Below are 20,685 nucleotides of genomic sequence, written 5' to 3'. Positions count from 1 at the left end.
AAGGATTCAATAAGCAAAGGGATGTGGTCAAATAGTAGCCACACCCATCTTCACCAGTGTCACCTCTCACTGCAGAGCGACCCAAAATACCATAGTATTTTAATACATTTCTTGCTTTCTGACAAGGAAAAGAGGAAACTGCAGATGTTTTTGTGGGTAGATATGAAGGTCTTGTCTCACCCCATGTTAATGTGTTGTTCACTTCTCTGAACCACAGAGGGTTAAATCACATTGCCAATCAGTCGCTTTGCTTGTGGCTGGATCAGAAACATCACCTTACGGACTTATTTTATGAAGAGCTAGAACATTGTGATTCCCACCAGGAGGTAGTGAAGAGTTGTCCTGAGCAACAAGGTTCCTTTCGGCAGGATTCTTAGAGACAATCTGGAGATGTCTTCCCTAGAAAAAAAAATACATTATGAGTTAGTAAATGGAGGGAAAGAGAGAAATATGGCACCAGTATGGCAAAACGAAGAGCAGATTGAGGGCAGGAAGAGAGGGATGTAGGGTCGAAAATAAATAAATGTAAGTGCAAGTTAGACTTTAGGCAGGGTGAAAGATAGAAGGGAAGGGGAGAATGCTGGTTAGGAAGGACGAGAGACCAATGGATGGGGAGGGCAGTGGACCGATGGATGAAAAGAGCAGTGGATCGATGGATGGGCAGGGTAGTAGACTGATGGATGGGAAGGGCAGTGGATCGATGGATGGGAAGGGCAGTGGATCGATGGATGGGAAGAGATGTGGTCCAATGATTGGGAAGAGATGTGGACTGTTGGATGGGAAAAGCAGTGGACCGATAGATGGGAAGGGCAATGGATCAATGGATGAAAAGAGCAGCGGACCAATGGATGGGAAGGGCAATGGACCAATGGATGAAAAGAGCAGTGGACCAATGGATGGGAAGGGTAGCCGACCGATGGATGGGAAGGGCAGTGGATCGATGGATGGGAACAGCGGTGTACCAATGGATGGGAAGGGTAGTGGAACGATGAATGATAGGGGCAGTGGATCGATGGATGGGATGAGATGTGGACCGATGGATAGGAAGGGCAGTGGACCGATGGATAGGAAGGGTAGTAGACCGATGAATGGTAGGGGCAGTGGATCGATGGATGGGAAGGGTAGTAGACCGATGGATGGGAAGGGCAGTGGACCGATGAATGGGAAGGGTAGTAGACCGATGGATGGGAAGGGCAGTGGATCGATGGATGGGAAGAGATGTGGACCGATGGATGGTAAGGGCAGTGGACCGATGCATGGGAAGGTTGAAGAGCAGGTGCTTGAGAAGGATGGAGAAAAGATAGAAGAGAAAATGTAGAAGATTGGAAAATAGAGAGAAGGTAGAAAATACATGGGAGAGCAGTGAAGACCTAATGAAAGTGGTAGCTAAAATACAATCATGTACCATACGTCCTCTTGCGATACACTTTCTGTAGTAGCAAGTTCTCTTGTGTATGTTAGGACTTTGTATAGTCGTTTTCTTAGTTGATTTGATTTGTAATCTGTTAGAAAAGTGTCTACTTACCCTCTGGCACTTGTGCTGTAAGGTTACACTATGAACGCAGTCGCACCATTCCCTGTAAATTCATATTTTCTTACTACTTACCTAAGCCAGTCATATCTACTCTGATTGCTTTCCCAGTAAATTTCTTTATGACTTCACAGCTTGTAAAGATGGATTTTATATGCTTCAAATTTACATTTTTAAATGCCCATGGAGATGCTTTTATATATGATTGCAAAGTCCAGTTGCAGATGTAGCTTGGAACCAGAAACACAAATTCAAATTTTGTATTTAGGCCTTGCATAAATCTCAGCTCCAACCACATGAAGCCCCTAATCCAACACTAGCTCTGAATATTTCATGATTTGCCTTTTATCGCAGTGAATTAACAAGCCTTTGGGGTCAATTTGATAGGCCTGTCTTTTTAACCATGAGAAAAACAATTAGCAGGGAATTCTGCACTGTCAGTGTAATACCCCTCCCAGTGCCTTAGGAGATAATGCTTTCTACAACAGAGGACGGCAAGATGTTACAGACAGGTTCATTATCAAATACACTGCATCGCAAGAACTCTACATTATCTATGCAACGAATGTTCTTCTCGTCCACTTCTTATCCCTTTTCCATTCCTAACCCTCTCTAGATTTTCACACATATTATCCTGTCTCAACTTCTCTCCACCTCTGTCTCTTTAACCCTCCCCTCTCTCTCTCTCTCTGCAGTGAGCTGCGTAAGCTACTAATGTTTCTGTCTCCCATTGGAATTCGGGTCAATGCACCAAAATATCTGCATCCATTCAGCATTTCGGTAAAGCATTAGCTTAACAGAAATGTGGTCAGCAGCTGATACAGGGTTATTTCAGAAATAGTTCATATTAACCAAAATGGAATTATGCGATACAGCCAGAGATTAAAGTACCGTCTTAGATACAGAAACCCCAAAGGCAATGAGCTCACACTAAGTGTTGACACTGACTTAATTCAGGATTAGGCTCTGTATCTCTGTATGTTTATTTTGTGGAACAGGACTTGCCAGACCAATATATTATTGAACAACTCAGGTGGTAGTTGAATACGAGCGACCAATAGAATTTTATTGACCGTGAGTTCTAAAATAAGTTCCAAAACATCCCAAATTAACTGCACTTGAAAGAATATCCCTAATGCCATTATTTTTCCAACTTTACTATTTTAGCCAAAACATGTGAGGTTTGTTTTATATTCACCAAAATTCACTGTTTAGCAAAAAAACACCAAAGTGGGCCCGTCATAGCAGCAAGACGTAGCTATATTGCGACATGGTAATGCAAACAGATTATTGTGTGTGATTATTGTGTGTGTGTCCACTTCATAAACAACATTCTAACGGCACTGCATGCAATGAGTCACACTGTTCTGTTTTGCTTTACTGAAATACCATCTGTTGGATAACCCTATAACAGGGTACATGTTGATGTCACCACAGTTGCGTGCCACTGGGTTGAGCACCATACAATGCAATACAAGGGATTCGGAAGTTGCAGTGCACCGGGCCAGCTGGTATAGTTGGTGCTAGTCACAGGGGAAATCCTATTGGTCGAGAGGAGACTGGATAGAACTGTCCGGTTTCTAAAATGTCTCCAGGGGAGCAGAAGAATGGTTGTCTATAAGTTTACACATTTAAAAATAAACACAAAATTAGAAAAATAAATGTGCAGCCTACATGTCCCTATGTCCCCTTTAAATATCTGCCTCCAATTTGGATAGTTCAATATGTTCATAACATTTATGCTGTATAAAACATTAATGCATGTCAGATTTACACATCAGGTGCACTTTGTCTCTCGTTTATAAAATATTAAGTAGAAATTGACAATTACAAACCAAATAGCTGTTCGTGTCACATTATTGCTACAAAGTAATGCATGATTTTTTTTTTTTTTTTGGGACCCACAAAACTAAGCCTGGGGATTGTTCCAAACTCAATTAATAATTATCTTGATGACCCTGTCTAGTAGACTAATTATGTTAATTTGTGTTGGTGGCAGACAAGGAACAAACCTAAATCTCCAGCACGTCCCCCTGCGGTTATTAAATTATACACAGCAAGCATTTATGAAAACAGGTTTTTAGGAGAAACTCCTTTGTAAGGCTTTTAATTTTATTTAATCTAATGTTGTTGTTTTTGCAAAAATTTTAATGTAATTAAAAGCATTAGCCAGAATGTTGCTAATTTTCTTCATTGTATCCTAGCGAGCATCTGTGCTTTTAACATCTGCAGTTTCCCACAACATTCAATTTACATATGAAATATTTTGTCCTCATCTGGTGAGTGACAACATCTCCCATCATCCTCATCATCATCATCATCATCATCATCATCATCCTCATCCGGGTATGTATAGCTAAGCGACATAGTGGGCAAATACTGCTACTCCCCTGCACAAGAATTCACCACTCATCACACTGAGACAATTTATTTGCACACAACGTTGTTCTGCCTGTCTGTCTGTGGATAGCTGGAGATATAGTGCACTGCGGCTAGAAAGCCAAAGCCTGCCTACTCCAATTGATGCCAGCATGCTGTCTCAGGTTAATGGGAGTTGTATTCCACTGCTCCATGAAATATCTGAACTAGTCTATCTCTGTATGTGGATCTTGTATATTGTAACAATACGTTTTTCAAATTATTTAATATTTTTGTAGAAACTATTTAATTTTACAATTTTTTCATAGTATTAAAATATAAATATATCAATACATAAAAAATATTGCAAATATTTTTCAAAATACTTAAAACAATAATTTTACATTTTAAAACCATTAAATAATTTAAAAAGCATATCCAAAGAAATTAAATTGAGGCACATGTTTGTTATTTTCTATATGTTGTGGCTCAATTGTTGGGAATTTAGTGGAACTCTCCAAGCACCATAACCACTGCAGAACACCTGGTGTCCACCACTGTAAGTAGTAAAACTGTTCAAAGTTAAGAGGAAATTGAAAACTTCTCCGAGACAGTTCTCTTTTTCAATTTGGCTATTTTGTACAAAGATTCACATTTTAGTAACAACCGTGAAATTGACCGTTTAGATTCTATTCTCAATGAGTACGTAAAGGGAATTACATATATATTAAACACACAATCAGTGCAAAGCAATTCAGATATGGATATTATACAACACAATTTCAGCTGAAATTAACGAAAATACATAATATTTATATGGAGAGTCATAATACAATCTGCTAGCACTGTTTGTTTGCATTGAAGATTATTTTTAATTTAAAGTGGCATTTGTTTTCTTTTCGGTTAGATCGAAATCCAAATTGATCAAGACGACATGTTTATTATGATATTGTCGAAATAGTTACGTAAAGAGGCACTGTCACCATCTAGGGACTTTGCAGAATTTGCAAAGATCCAGGACTGTAAAATCGATGCCGCGGGGTGCGAGTAAAGGTGAGATTTACTTACCTGAACCTTTCCCTTAAGGGTGCCGCCACCTTCGTTCAGCGAGTACTCTTCGGCTCCTTGCCATTCACAGACGGCGAAATTCCACATAGACAGAGCCAGTTACCTGCAGCCATCCGGACTGACACTAGTGTCTAGAAAAAAAAAGGCATAGGAAATATACAAAGTTTCTACTTTGTCTCTGTATATCTTTTAAATGGGTTGGAATTTCTGTGAAAATCCAACACAAAATAAGTATTTAATGAAATACTTATTTTTCGGGACGGTGACAGTGCCGCTTTACCAAATATGTATATAATATCCGTAGTTTACATCGGTTACATACTGAAAAGGAAGTACAGTGGAACCTCGAGTTTGAGAAACGATTTGTTCGAAAAACGAATCAAAATTTCCCATAAGAATTAATATAAATTAGATTCATCTGTACCCCTACTTTTACCCTTTGTGTCACTATACCCCACTCCCTGCTCAGTGAGCAGGGCCCTCTACCTCTCTGTTCCTGTACGTCCATATTTGGTTACAATTACATGTCTGTTAGTCCACCCATTGTACAGCGATACGGAATCTGTATTAAATTCCAAAATTACAGTATTTTAACACACATTTTACAGTTTAATAATACCTAACATGCATAAAAACATACAAAAGAAAACAATAAAGACAATGGATATGAAATAAAAATGTGACTTCACTTTACCTGTCAGCTCTGTTTGCTGACAGAATGGAGCTCTGTACGCTTTTTCTAGTGCTAAGAGTCCGTTGGCATCAAACCAATGAAATTTCAACGAGGTTAATGCCCTTGTGATTTGTTCGGGTACCAAGTTTTGTTTTTGATATTTTTGTTTTTGAATTTTCTGTTTGACAGCCGAATTGTTCGTATAAGGGAACGTTCCCGTTCCGAGGTTCCACTGTAGTCTAAAATAAATAAATATATAGTTTGATATTATCTGCTTGCTGTAATGGATCTGCTGCTTGTTCTAGAATGTTTTTAGATGGCGTGTGTTGTTAGCAGTGACTGCTACATGTCCTGGAAATGGTTTCTGAATTATTTTTAAACCAATGAATGTCGAGAAAAATTAGCTTGGAAATAGTGCATGAAAAACGGAACCACCGCAGCCGTGAAATTGAAACATATGCAGAGAAGGGGATATTTTGAGAGGGAGGGGGAAGGTTTTAGATCACATTTATCTGCCTGACTCGTGCGCCATTATTAAAACTGTCAATAAACCGAAATACATGTGACATTGTGCGGTTTTATCATTAAATGCTCTAGCTATACATACAATATTTAAACAATTAGATATTTTCACATTTTAGAAGGCAATATTTATATTGTTTATTTATTAAACCGTAATTTGTGAAGAATTGACAAGGAAGCTGTAAATTTTGGTCCAAAATGTCTTTAGATATGTTTGTTTTATTTTTTTAAATTTGGCCCAAAGAATGCAATTTCCTTGTTTTTTCACCATAACTCACAGTTTAGTGAATAAAAGGCTGCTTATGCAAAAGATTAACAAACAAGGCAATTATCGCAGATTATGGACACATACAGCATGACTTTAAAGCTCTTCTTTCCTGAATGGAACATATTTTCCCACTCCTGCATAGATTTAGCTGTTGCATTCAAATTAAACCTAGCACTGATATTTATATAGCAACAACTGTTCTAGTTTTTGCATAAAAGAACAATATTAAAAAATAAAAACCCTCAAGATTTCCACGGCACGACAAATGGATTGTCAGTGCCTGTCACTCACAGCAAGTAGCTGTGACGGGTGTAAATTTCCTGAACTAAGCAAGATGAGAGATTGAGAATCATAAAATCCTATTACCGGTAGATATATTATCGATCCAAATGGGTGCACAGCAAGACAGAAAAAAAAGCTGAGATGTCTTTATTTACGATCCCATAAAAAAGCCTTTCAACTAATTTGAGAGGTTTCTTTGGAACTGATGTCCAGTAGGGGAACCTTGTGACAGGAAAAGAACATTGGATACACAGAGCCTGAATATTTTTATGGAAATTAATCTTAAACCTGGCACTATCGCTCCCCCTGCATCGCCCCTCCCTCGCACCCCCCTTCCCCCCTGGACCCCTGTTAGATTAAGAGTTAAAACCCCTTTATTTACTTTCCTTCTCCCACCTCGCCGCTGGGTTTTGGCTCAGCATCCTCCGTCGTTTCGGAACGAGTGGTGCCAAACGCGCACATTAGACCTCCCCATGGGAAAGCATTGAATCAACGCTTTCCTATGGGGAAATATCTGACGTCGGATGTCCTTATGCAGAGCGTGAAGACGTCCAGCGTCAGAAACCGGACCAAAGGTCCAGAAAGCGCCTCCAGTGGCTGTCTGGTAGACAGCCACTGGAGGCAGACTTAGAACTGCAATGCAAACATTTCTTTTTCTCTGGAACTCCAATCTTTAACATTGCAGCACTAAGTGCAAAAGGGACGGTGCACCCTGACCACTTCAATGAGCTCAAGTGGTCTGGGTGCATATAATGCTCCTTTAATTTATGTTTTTATCTCGCGAGGAGCAAAGAATTTAAAGAACTATTGTTATCCGCAAAAGAAATGCAGCTCAGGGCTACAACAAATGGATATGTTCTGAATTTAGAGGGATTCATCATCCCTAAATAAATATTTTGTGAAAGAGTTGAAGATACATGAACTAACTAACCAACACAGAAGAAAAAAAACATCTTGGGTTTTATTGCCTAAACAGTGAATTGTAGTAAATTAAAAATTAGAAATATGCAGGCTGAAATAATCAAACTTTGACTTTAGCAAAGTTGGAGAATTGTTATATTTCAGCACTTTTTGCCCAAATTTTTACAATTTGGATACAATTTAGTTAAATAATTAAACAATGCATTTAGCTGTCTTTAGCAGGAAATATAATCGAAGGAAAGAGTCTAATTGTAGATGCGATAACGCGCAGGCCATGTTGTCCAATCTACTCTATATTTCTGTTTGTTATACATGTATTATTGTAGAAACTATAGAAAATAAAAATGAATGTATGAGTTAGAAGAGTCTTCAATACACTCTCAATTGTAACAAATTAAAATGTGTATGTTAAAATTGAGACTCAAATAGCCAGGTTGAAGTGGAGTTTCGGGATTTTTTTTTTAGATCAGCTATTGCGACTTGGATTTAAAGGACCACTATAGTGCCAGGAAAACAAACTCTGGGCTCTAGGGTGAGGAAGGGGTTAAAATCTTACCTTTTTTCAGCGCCGGGCTCCCTTGGCGCTGGGGAATCTCCTCCTTCTTCTGCCGTCATCGGCTGAATGTGCATGCAGGGCAAGAGCTGTGCGCGCATTCAGCCAGTCTCATAGGAAAGTATTCTTAATGCTTTCCTATGGACGCTGGCGTCTTCTCACTGTGAAAATTACAGTGAGCAGCGCGGAAGCGCCTCTAGCGGCTGTCAATGAGACAGCCACTAGAGGCTGGATTAACCCATAGGTAAACATAACATAACATAACATTTAAGTGTGTATTGACAAGCTACTTTATTAAAATGGATAGTCAGCTTTAAAAATAAAGATGTTTTGAATAGGTTTTGCTTTTGTGAACAAATCACTGATTATCCCTGCAGGGAGCAGAAGCATCAGCAATACTCCAAGCTCTGTATTTTTCCAGATTCTAAAATATTTTTAGATGCAGGCTGCATTTTTCTACCAGTATTTGGCAACTAAAGAAATCCTGAAAGTCATACCGGGTCATATTCCGTCATTGTGATCAGTAAAAGGGCTGGTCTCTACAGATCTCAAGATTTAACCCATTAACTTCACACAGCCCCTTGTTTTTTTAACATGTATTCCTGATCCTTTTTTGTTAAACTATTTAGGTGCCCCCCCCCCCCCTTTATTCCCTTAAAAATATATTTTACTCACCTTTATTCCAGCGCCGCACGGGTCTGCCGGTGCTGGCCCCACCCCCAATCCACCTCCTTGGATGACAAAATCCGAATTGATGATCTCAGCCAATCACAATGTTTTCTCATAGGTAAAGCATGGGATTTGCTGAGGTCATCAATTCTGATGATCTTAGCCAAGAAGGCAGACTGGGGAAGAGCCAAACGCCACCCTGGCCAATCAGCATCTCCTCATAGAGATGCACTGAATCAATGCATCTGTATGGGGAAAGTTCAGCTTCTCCATGCAGAGTGTGGAGATGCTGAACATCAGTGCTACACACTGTGCAGCACTGCCCCAGGAAACACCTCTAGTGGCCGTCTGAATTACTGCCACTGGAGGTGTCCCTGGGGAGCAATGTAAACACCAGCTTTTCTTTGAAAGAGCAATGTTTACATTAAAAGCCTGAAGGAACTGACTATACTCACCAGAACAACATTAAACTGTAGTTGTTCTGGTGACTATATTGTAACTTTAAGAGCATTGTTGGGGATGTAGTCCACAACATCTGGGGTGCTGAAAGTTGCCTACCCCTACCTTGGGTAGTGAGAGGGTTAATCACCATGTGTTTGAGGAGTTAATAGGCTTCTTCTGTGAAGGACATATCTGCACATTAACATATATTTTGGGTGATTTATAAAAATTGGCGTATGCGCTTTCACATTTGCATCAGTTTTGTGTACATGCTCCATTTTTGAGGGTAGGGAACTGTTGGTACACCCTTTATGCGTTGGTGACTTTTTTCCTGCTTTTTCTCTAATATGCCAAAATCAGCGGCAGAACTACCACACTGGCTGCACCAGAACCCGCAGGTTGAGGGGGCCCATCGGATGGCCCATGCACTAAGGGCCTCCTAATAGTCACGTGTTCTCAGGAGCTGGTTGTACGAGAGGGAGAGGAGGGGGGCGGACCGGGAGAGTAAGCCCCTAACTCCCAACAGCCTCAGCCAGGACAAGATAAAATTTTGAGAATATATGTATGTATGGTATTTATTTCTGTGTATCTCTTTGTGTGTCAATGTTTGTATCTTTGTGTCTGTGTATCAGCATGTGTATCTGCTTGTATCTGTGTATCTGTGCGTCTCCAGTATCTGTGTGACTGTGCATCTCTGTGTGTGTATCTCTGTGCCTGTGTATCTATATGTATGTCTTTACTTATATCTGTGTATCTGTGCATCTGTATGTGTGTCTTTGCTTGTATCTGTATGTCTGTGTATCTGTATGTGTGTCAGTGTTTGTATCTGTGTGTCGGTGTATCTACGTGTATGGCAGTGTTTGTATCTATGTATCTACATGTGTGGCAGTGTTTGCATATGTGTGTCTGTGTATCTGTATGTGTGTATCTGCATGTGTGCCTGTGTGTGTATTTGTGCCAGTGTTTGTATCTGTGGGATTGTGCATCTGCATGTGTGTCAGTATTTGTGTATCTGCATGTGTGTCAGTGTGTTTATCTGTGTGCCTGTGTATCTGTATGTGTGTCAGTGTTTGTGTATCTGTATGTGTGTCACTGTTTGTATCTGTGTATCTGCATGTGTGTCAGTGTGTGTGTGCCTGTGTATCTGCATGTGTGTCAGTGTGTTTCTGTCTATCTGCATGTGTATGTGTGTGTGTGTGTGTGTGTGTATCAGTGTGTGGCAGTGTATGTGTATATGTGCATATATCCAAGCATTCAAACACCAACACTACATACAGATACATCCCTGCATTCAAATGTCAACACTGAATTCCAACGTCAACACTACATACAAACACATCTCTGTATTAAAACACTAACATTATATATAAACACACGTCTGCATAAAAAAAACAACACTACACCCAAATGCACAACTGTATTTAAACAGCAACACTACATACAAACACGCCCCTACATTCACTCACACATACAAAAATATACTTACATTTAAACACAAACACTGCTCAGTGCTAAATACAACAATGCACATCCACATGTGGTGGCACTGTGTCAAGGTTAAAGAGTACTGGGGAAAAGTTACAGACCTAACCTCGAGCATTATGCAACGCAGGATAACACTTGACCCGTGGGCATGCCTACTATCACGGCCAACGGAGGGGCTAAATAAACACGACCAAAAGCTGTTAAATATGCTTAACCTGGCAGCTCGTAGAGCATTAGCACAATATTGGATAAAACAAGAAGTACCCCCGATCTCCCTAGTCCTCTCCAAAATCAGGGATAATTACCTGATGGACAAGCTAACTGCACAGGTTCGCGATTCCAATGCCTCCTTCCAAAAAACTTGGGCACTCTGGGAACAATATGACATATAACATACCAGCATAACCCCATAACCGACAGTCGTGAAGATACAATATACAGCATGACATACCCAATGTTACTGGTTTTACAGTTCTTGTCAAATACTGTACATATATTACCTTATTTTATTATATGTTATTATGATAGATATTTTTTACTTGTATATGTCTGACTGCACAATAGTCTTCAATGAATGTATGTACCTACGAATTGAGACGAAACCTAAATACATGTGGACTCGGCACAACACAAAGATATGTCTGAAAGGCTTCTGCGCAAGCCAATTGAGAAGTATTTTCTATGTACTAACATACCCTTCCTTTCTGTATTGCAACTATTAAGATGATTCTAATGATTGGGCCTCTGCGTAGGCCAAAAGAAATATGATGCAATGTGCCAGTCGACATTTAAATAAAGAGTTGAAAAAAATAAATAAATACAACAATGCAAGGATGTGCAAATTATAGATCCCCAGCTGGCAAAGCATCGTGACAAATGAGTAATATTACTAAAAAAAAGACACTTTCGTAATTTGAAGGATGTTTTATTGCTTAAACAAAAATGCAGACAGTGAAAGCTGCTTACCTGTTTCAGAAAATCCACTGCACTAACAGTGGAGGAATTTTTTTTTTTTCGAAAAAAAGGCATATTTTGTACTTCTTTTTCATATATCAACACTGTCACAAAAAAGGAGCGCCGGACAAAACTGTTGGGTAGCGCGCAAACAGGAATATTGTTGAGCAGACAAAGGAAAATATCGACGCAAACAGAAAAAAAAACAAAATTTGGGTGCGAAAACAGCCACGCCATTTTTTTTATAAATCACCCTCACTGTGTGCTTCAAAGTGAACAGCTTGAGATCCCCAGAAATCCATAAAATACTGACAGTATATTAATAATCATTTTCTAGCTGTTGTTCTAATACACAGAGAGAGATTACGGAGGATTCTATAGTGAATAATGAGATCCATTCAATATTGCTCCGGAGGCAGTCAGGCCCCCTACCTCAAAGTTAAAGCCAGAAAGATTGGGGGAAAGTAATGGAGAGAAAATATGAGATCACCTTTACTGACTCCGAGAATTCCAATAAAACTGATTACAGGACTAGTTAGAAGAAGATGTATGGCAAGATAAAAATAATTAAAGTTGAAATCAAAGGGCACCTTGCTATATATAGAGCAATTACAGTATGGCAACAGCTAGAGGAGATTTAAATGGATGGTACTGGTTAAACATAAGACGATCTTATATAAAATGGAACAATTTATTGAGTTCTAGTATATGTGCAATTGTTCTAAAATGTATATATTTTCCGAGCATTGCCCTGGGAAGCATGCTCTGTATGACAGACTGGGTAGGGGATGCCATTATTTTACTCTATCCTGCACAGATCAAGGCTAGGACCATCACATTTTCATCACAATTGATTCTTGATTCTGATTGGTTACAAGCCTAGATAACCCAATCAGGACACTTAATCGATTTCAAAGATTGATTTCCGTTTTCCGTAATTTAAAAAAATATTTTGGCTCTCATTACCTGCTCTTATGACGTTAAAAGAAAAGACAAACAAGTCCAAATTTTTTTTTTACAGACATATGAATGACTAATAATAACAGGGCAATTTAATAAACTTCCGATCATAAAGAATCGAAATCCGAATGGAAATATTTAGGCAAAAAAATATAACATTTTCCAACTCGTCGTTAGTCACAGCTTGGCTTTTTTCTGCTTAACCTTTACCATTTGAATTTTAGTTATTTGAGGTTTTATAATACACCAACCACAAAATGCAACGCAACATTAAATGCAACAGGTGTAAGCAGTTAGAGGAGGAGTTATAAGGGGCTGGTATAGGAGCAGTTAGAGGTGGAGTTATAGAGAGCGGGCAGGGTCGGTGCAAGGATTTTTGCTGCCTTAGGCAAAAAAAAAAAAGTTTGCCGCCCCTCCCTCCCCCCCATATGCTTTGCCCGCGATATGACATCATCACAATGCCCCACCCATACGATCTGCCCATGTCATGACAGTCCCACCCCTTTTTCAACATTTACATTAATCAAAATTATTAGATGTTGCAAATAAGCATATTTAGAATAGTAGATAATAACTTGCCATTGCTAAAGAAACAAGCTACAGTGGTTTTGGTGCCTAAAGTCTCCCTTTAAGGACAAAATAGCCAAACTTGCAACTGGCTGAATTGGGGTGTTTTCCTCCGTTTGGATTTTGTGAAATTCACTTAGATTTTCCAAAAATTCACACTTTTATGAATAAAGCTGTTAAACGTAGCTCAAATTGTACATTTTACTATAGAGACATTTCAAGCACTATTAACACTACAGTGCACAGTGGAGTTTGACTCTAGTGATGTCGCGAACATAACATTTTCCGTTCGCGAACGGCGAATGCGAACTTCCGCAAATGTTCGCGAACGGGCGAACCCGGCGAACCGCCATAGACTTCAATAGGCAGGCGAATTTTATAACCCACAGGGACTCTTCTGGCCACAATAGTGATGGAAAAGTTGTTTCAAGGGGACTAACACCTGGACTGTGGCATGCCGGAGGGGGATCCATGGCAAAACTCCCATGGAAAATTACATAGTTGATGCAGAGTCTGGTTTTAATCCATAAAGGGCATAAATCACCTAACATTCCTAAATTGTTTGGAATAACGTGCTTTAAAACATCAGGTATGATGTTGTATCGATCAGGTAGTGTATGGGTTACGCCCGCTTCACAGTGACAGACCAAACTCCCCGTTTAACGCACCGCAAACAACCGCAAACAGTCCATTTGCACAACCGCAATCTCCCCATTTGCACAAGGTTGGATACCGATCGATGGTTCGATATTCTGAGCCCACTCTGATTTACTGTACACGACTACTGTATATATTCCAGTATAAGCCGACCCGAATATAAGCCGAGGCCCCTAATTTTACCCCCAAAAACTGGGAAAACTTATTGACTTGAGTATACGACTAGGGTGGGAAATGCAGCAGCTACTGGTAAATTTCTAAATAAAATTAGATCCTAAAAAAAATATATTAATTGAATATTTATTTGCAGTGTGTGTGAATGAATGCAGTGTGTGTGTATGAGTGCAGTGTGTGTATGAATGCAGTGTGTATATGAGTGCAGTGTGTGTGTATATGAGTGCAGTGTGTGTGTATATGATTGCAGTGTGTGTATGAATGCAGTGTGTGTGTATGAGTGCAGTGTGTGTGTATGAATGCAGTGTGGGTATGAGTGCAGTGTGTGTATGAGTGCAGTGTGTGTATATGAGTGCAGTGTGTGTATATGAATGCAGTGTGTGTGTATGAATGCAGTGTGTGTGTATGAGTGCTGTGTGTGTATGAATGCAGTGTGTGTTTGTATGAGTGCTGTGTGTATGAATGCAGTGTGTGTGTGTATGAGTGCAGTGTGTGTATGAGTGCTGTGTGTGTGTGTATGAGTGCAGTGTGTGTGTGTGTGTTGCAGAGCCTTGGTGGGGGGTAGGCAATTTTATTATAATTTTTTTATTATTATTTTAATACTTTTTTTATTATTATTTTTTTATTTTATTTAATTATTATTTTTAATTATTATTTTTTTTTATTATTATTATTATTTTTTTTATTATAATTTTTCTCGTCCCCCCTCCCTGCTTGATACATGGCAGGGAGGGGGGCTCTCGCTCCCTGGTGGTCCAGTGGATGGGCACTGTGTAGGAGTGGGGCTGGCAAAGCTGTTACTTACCTCTCCTGCAGCTCCCGTCTCCTCCGCGCCGGTCCGGTCAGCTCCTCTGTCAGCTCACACTGTAAGTCTCGCGGCTGCGCTATGACCCCGCGGCTCTCGCAAGATTTACACTGGGAGCTAACAGAGGTGCTGACCGGACCGGCGCGGAGGAGAAGGGAGCTGACAGGAGCTGCAGGAGAGGTAAGTAAATGCTCTCTGCCAGCCCCCTCCTACACAGCCCCTTGTCTGTATTATGGCAATGTAAATTGCCATAATACAGACAGTGACTTGAGTATAAGTCGAGTTGGGATTTTTCAGCACAAAAAATGTGCCGAAAAACTCGGCTTATACTCGAATATATACAGTATTCGATATTCACACAAATTTTATATAGCATTTTATGTTTGTTTGAGACCACCTTAAAAATATTGGATATCGCTAAAAATTATGATCACTATATACTTTCTTTACAAACCTCTAAAACGAACCAAACTACTCATCCATCCGCTATACCACTTTATCCCACTTACAACTAGTGCCCAGTTAAAATACTTGACTCTTACTTACCCACACTCGGTCATGCCACACACATTTCACCACTACTCTCACTGAATACCTCTGACTACGGCTAAATTCTTCTTCTACATCAGAACACTACTCCTAAGATTGGGTTGTATCCATGTCTTGGGTCTTTCATTTAGAATAGGGGCAGCTTCGGTCTCCTTCAACACTGACACTCCAGTGCATATTATTAAAAGATTGGGCAGATTGGGCAAATCCTCAGTCTACAACCGATATATTCCTCATCCCGAGAAAGAAATGAGGAAAGCTTTAAAAGTTTGGCTTTGTAAATTTGATGCAATAAGTGTGTTTTTCTTTAATACCTATTCACCCTCTTTGCATGAACCCGATTTACATATATTACGAATATGTTTCTGAACATATATATTATATTATTCACTCACTCACTCTCTGGGCCGGCCTAAGACATCATGCTGCCTAGGTCCAACGATAAATGACTATGGGAGATAATGTATAATAAACACAGGTTACTGGCTATGGGAGGATAATGTATAATAAACACAGGTTACTGGCTATGGGAGGGATAATGTATAATAAACACAGGTTACTGGCTATGGGAGGATAATGTATAATAAACACAGGTTACTGGCTATGGGGGGGGATAATGTATAATAAGCACAGGTTACTGGCTATGGGAGGATAATGTATAATAAACACAGGTTACTGGCTATGGGAGGGATAATGTATAATAAACACAGGTTACTGGCTATGGGGGGGGATAATGTATAATAAACACAGGTTACTGGCTATGGGGGGGGGTAATGTATAATAACACAGGTTACTGGCTATGGAGGGATAATGTATAATAAACACAGGTTACTGGCTATGGGGGGATAATGTATAATAAACACAGGTTACTGGTTGTGGGGGGATAATGTATAATAAACACAGGTTACTGGCTATGGGGGAGGATAATGTATAATAAACACAGGTTACTGGCTATGGGGGGATAATGTATAATAAACACAGGTTACTGGTTGTGGGGGGATAATGTATAATAAACACAGGTTACTGGCTATGGGGGAGATAATGTATAATAAGCACAGGTTACTGGCCATGGGGGGATAATGTATAATAAACACAGGTTACTGGCTATGGGAGGATAATGTATAATAAACACAGGTTACTGGCTATGGGAGGATAATGTATAATAAACACAGGTTACTGGCTATGGGGAGGATAATGTATAATAAACACAGGTTACTGGCTATGGGAGGATAATGTATAATAAACACAGGTTACTGGCTATGGGGGATAATGTATAATAAACACAGGTTACTGGCTATGGGGGGATAATGTATAATAAACACAGGTTACTGGCTATGGGGGATAATGTATAATAAACACAGGTTACTGGCTATGGAGGATAATGTATAATACAAAAAAAAGAATTAAAAAAAAAGAATAAAAAAAAAAAAAGAATGCAGCTTCAGAATTAATCTAAATTGTATGCTGTCTGGGAGGTGGGAGGGTCTGGGAGGAAGGGTCTGCTGCTGATTGGCTGGAATGTGTCTGCTGACTGTGAGGTACAGGGTCAAAGTTTACTCAATGATGACGAATAGGAGGCGGACCGAACATCGCATATGTTCGCCATCCGTGGCGAACGCGAACATGTGATGTTCGCCAGGAACTATTCGCCAGCGAACCGTTCGGGACATCATTATTTGACTCCTTACCTGGCCCTGCCTTCAATACATTAGCCAAAGAGCCAGAAGATCTCTGCGTTAGCTGAAAATGAGCACATTGGTTGATGTAGTAGTGGTGGGGATTAGCTTAAAGAAACGCTACAGAGTCAGGAACAAAAACATGTATCCCCGACACTATAGTGCAAAAATACCTATTTAGATGTCCATGTATTGTTGCTATTAGAATGCACTGTTTGTGTTTGAATGCAGGGGTGTGCTTGTATGTAGTGTTGGCTTTTAAATGCAGGTGTACTTTTGTGTGTAGTGTTGGTGTTTGAATGAAGGGGTGTTTGTATATATTTTGGTATTTTAAAATTGGGTGTGTTTGTAATATTTTCATGTAAATTAATGCAGATTTGTGTTTGTATGTAGTGATGGCTTTTAAATAAGGGAGTACATTTGTGTGTAGTTTTGGTGTTTAAATGAAGGAGTGTGTTTGTATATAATTTTGGCATTTGACTGCAGGTGTGTGCTTTTATGTAATGGTTGTGTTTGTTTGCAAGAGTGAGTTTGCATGTAGTGTTGGCATTTGATTGCTAGCATATACACAAATGCTGTCACAAACATACATATTTGCACAGATACACATACACACTAACATACACTAACATATACATACATATTTACATAACTATACACATTGACCCACAGATAGAAACACAGGCACACAGATACACACATAGATACACACTAACACATACATAGATACACAATGACGCATACAAACATAAACAGATACACACATATAATCGCACAGACACATGCACACTCATACACTGACTTATACTTACACAAACACTTATACACACAAAGATAAACATGCTGACATACATAAACACACTGATACATTGACACACACAGATACACACATAAACACACTGACACACACACAGATACACACATATAAACACACACACATATAAACACACTGACACACACACACACACACACACAGATACACACATATAAACACACACACTGATACACACATATATATAAACAGACTGATACACACACATATAAACACACTGACACACCCACACACATATACATACATACACAGATACACACATATAAACACACACACACACACACATATATATATAAAACACAGTTAGAGGAGGAGTTATAGTGAATGAGTATAAGAGCAGTTAGATGGAGTGGGTATAGGAGCAGTTGGAGGAGGAGTTATAGGGAGTGGGTATTCTAGCAGCTAGATGAGGAGTTATAAGGAGTGTGTATAGGAGCAGTTAGAGGAGGAGTTATAGGGAGTGGGTATAGGATCAGTTAGAGGAGGTGTTATAGGGAGTGGGTATAGTAGCAGTTAGAGGAGGAGTTATAAGGAGTGGGTATAGGAGCAGTGAGAGGAGGAGTTATAAGGAGTGGGTATAGGAGCAGTGAGAGGAGGAGTTATAGGGAGTGGGTATAGGAGCAGTGAGAGGAGGAGTTATAGGGGGGTATAGGAGCAGTTAGAGGAGGAGTTATAGTGAGTGAGTATAGGAGGAGTTATAGGGAGTGGGTATAGGAGCAGCTAGATGAGGAGTTATAAGGAGTGGGTATAGGAGCAGTTAGAGGAGGGGTTTTAGGGAGTGAGTATAGGAGCAGTTAGAGGAGGAGTTATAGGGAGTGGGTATAGGAGCAGTTAGAGGAGGAGTTATAGGGAGTGGGTATAGGAGCAGTTAGAGGAGGTGTTATAGTGAGTGGATATAGGAGCAGTTAGAGGAGGAGTTATAGGGAGCGGGTATAGGAGCAGTTAGAGGAGGAGTTATAGGGAGCGGGTATAGGAGCAGTTAGAGGAGGAGTTATAGGGAGCGGGTATAGGAGCAGTGAGAGGAGGAGTTATAGGGATCGGGTATAGGAGCAGTGAGAGGAGGAGTTATAGGGAGTGGGTATAGGAGCAGTTAGAGGAGGAGTTATAGGGAGTGGGTATAGGAGCAGTTAGAGGAGGAGTTATAGGGAGTGGGTATAGGAGCAGTTAGAGGAGGCGTTATAGGGAGTGGGTATAGGAGCAGTTAGAGGAGGAGTTATAGGGAGTGGGTATAGGAGCAGTTAGAGGAGGAGTTATAGGGAGTGGGTATAGGAGCAGTTAGAGGAGGTGTTATAGGGAGTGGGTATAGAAGCAGTTAGAGGAGGTGTTATAGGGAGTGGGTATAGGAGCAGTTAGAGGAGGAGTTATAGGGAGTTGGCATAGGAGCATTAAGAGTGGGAGTTATAGGGAGTGGGTATAGGAGCAGTAAGAGTGGGAGTTATAGGGAGTGGATATAGGAGCATTTAGAGGATGAGTTATAGGGAGTGGGTATAGGAGCAGTTAGAGGGAGTGGATATAGGAGCAGTTAGAGGAGCAGTTATAGTGAGTGGGTATAGGAGCAGTTAGAGGGAGTGGGTATAGGAGCAGTTAGAGGAGGAGTTATAGGGAGTGGATATAGGAGCAGTGAGAGGAGGAGTTATAGGGAGTGGGTATAGGAGCAGTGAGAGGAGGAGTTATAGGGAGTGGATATAGGAGCAGTGAGAGGAGGAGTTATAGGGAGTGGGTATAGGAGCAGTTAGAGGAGGAGTTACAGGGAGTGGGTATAGGAGCAGTTAGAGGAGGAGTTATAGGGAGTGGATATAGGAGCAGTGAGAGGAGGAGTTATAGGGAGTGGGTATAGGAGCAGTGAGAGGAGGAGTTATAGGCAGGGCCAGATAAAGAGTCCAGTGGGCCTGGTGCTGACAATTATGATGGGGCCTAATTACAGAAACTTATCGACCAAAAACACCAAAACTGGCCCTTTAATTGTACTTAAGTAACACACAAGTTAGCTTATTAAGGATGTCCAATGTAAACACGTTGGGGAGACCTTGTAATGAATAGGAAAGGGGAAGATATATAGTAGTATTAAGGGGTAAGGCAGACATTATTGGGGTCTGTTATATGAGATGAAATGGAAACTTAAAACATTTACAGCAGATAGTATTTGGATAATCTATAAAAGTTGTGGGAGGGCTGTGTACCATTACATGCAGGTATATGAGATGTTATACATATGATTTGATTGGTTACAGAGAGACGGCTAATTTCTACAGGAACAGGAACTCCAGGAAGCTTGATTTGTTAAGACCAAGTCTGGTGCAAAGTGCTAAAGGTGTAGCAGTCATCTAGGAAACCAATGGAATGCTGCTGCCTAATTCTTCACTTATAGAACTTTGCACCAATGTTTGTATTCACACAGAACCCTTACAGCGAGGAATTCCCATTGCACTCTTTGGCCAGTGTACCCCTCACTCTCTGCATACAGACACAGACTGGCAGTTACTATGTTACTGTAAGTACTATTACATCACCTGGATCAGGACAATGATGTTGTTTGGAGCCATCTGTATCAGAATAAGGGTGTTATATGGAGCCACATGTATTCAATGTTCACTGTACAGAGTCTCTGGGCTGAGCTGCAGCCTCCATTTCTCAGTACATCCATATGCTGGGCTTTCTGGAAAACAATGGGTTAAAGAGTTGTCCATGTCTTGTTTGTAATCCCTTCCTATTCTAACACTCATGTAAGGTACCAGTACTT

The sequence above is a fragment of the Pelobates fuscus genome, chromosome 5 (assembly GCF_036172605.1).
Source record: "Pelobates fuscus isolate aPelFus1 chromosome 5, aPelFus1.pri, whole genome shotgun sequence".
Lineage (NCBI taxonomy): Eukaryota > Metazoa > Chordata > Amphibia > Anura > Pelobatidae > Pelobates > Pelobates fuscus.
The sequence above is the reverse complement of the archived record's forward strand: the minus strand, read 5'-3'. Positions refer to the sequence as shown.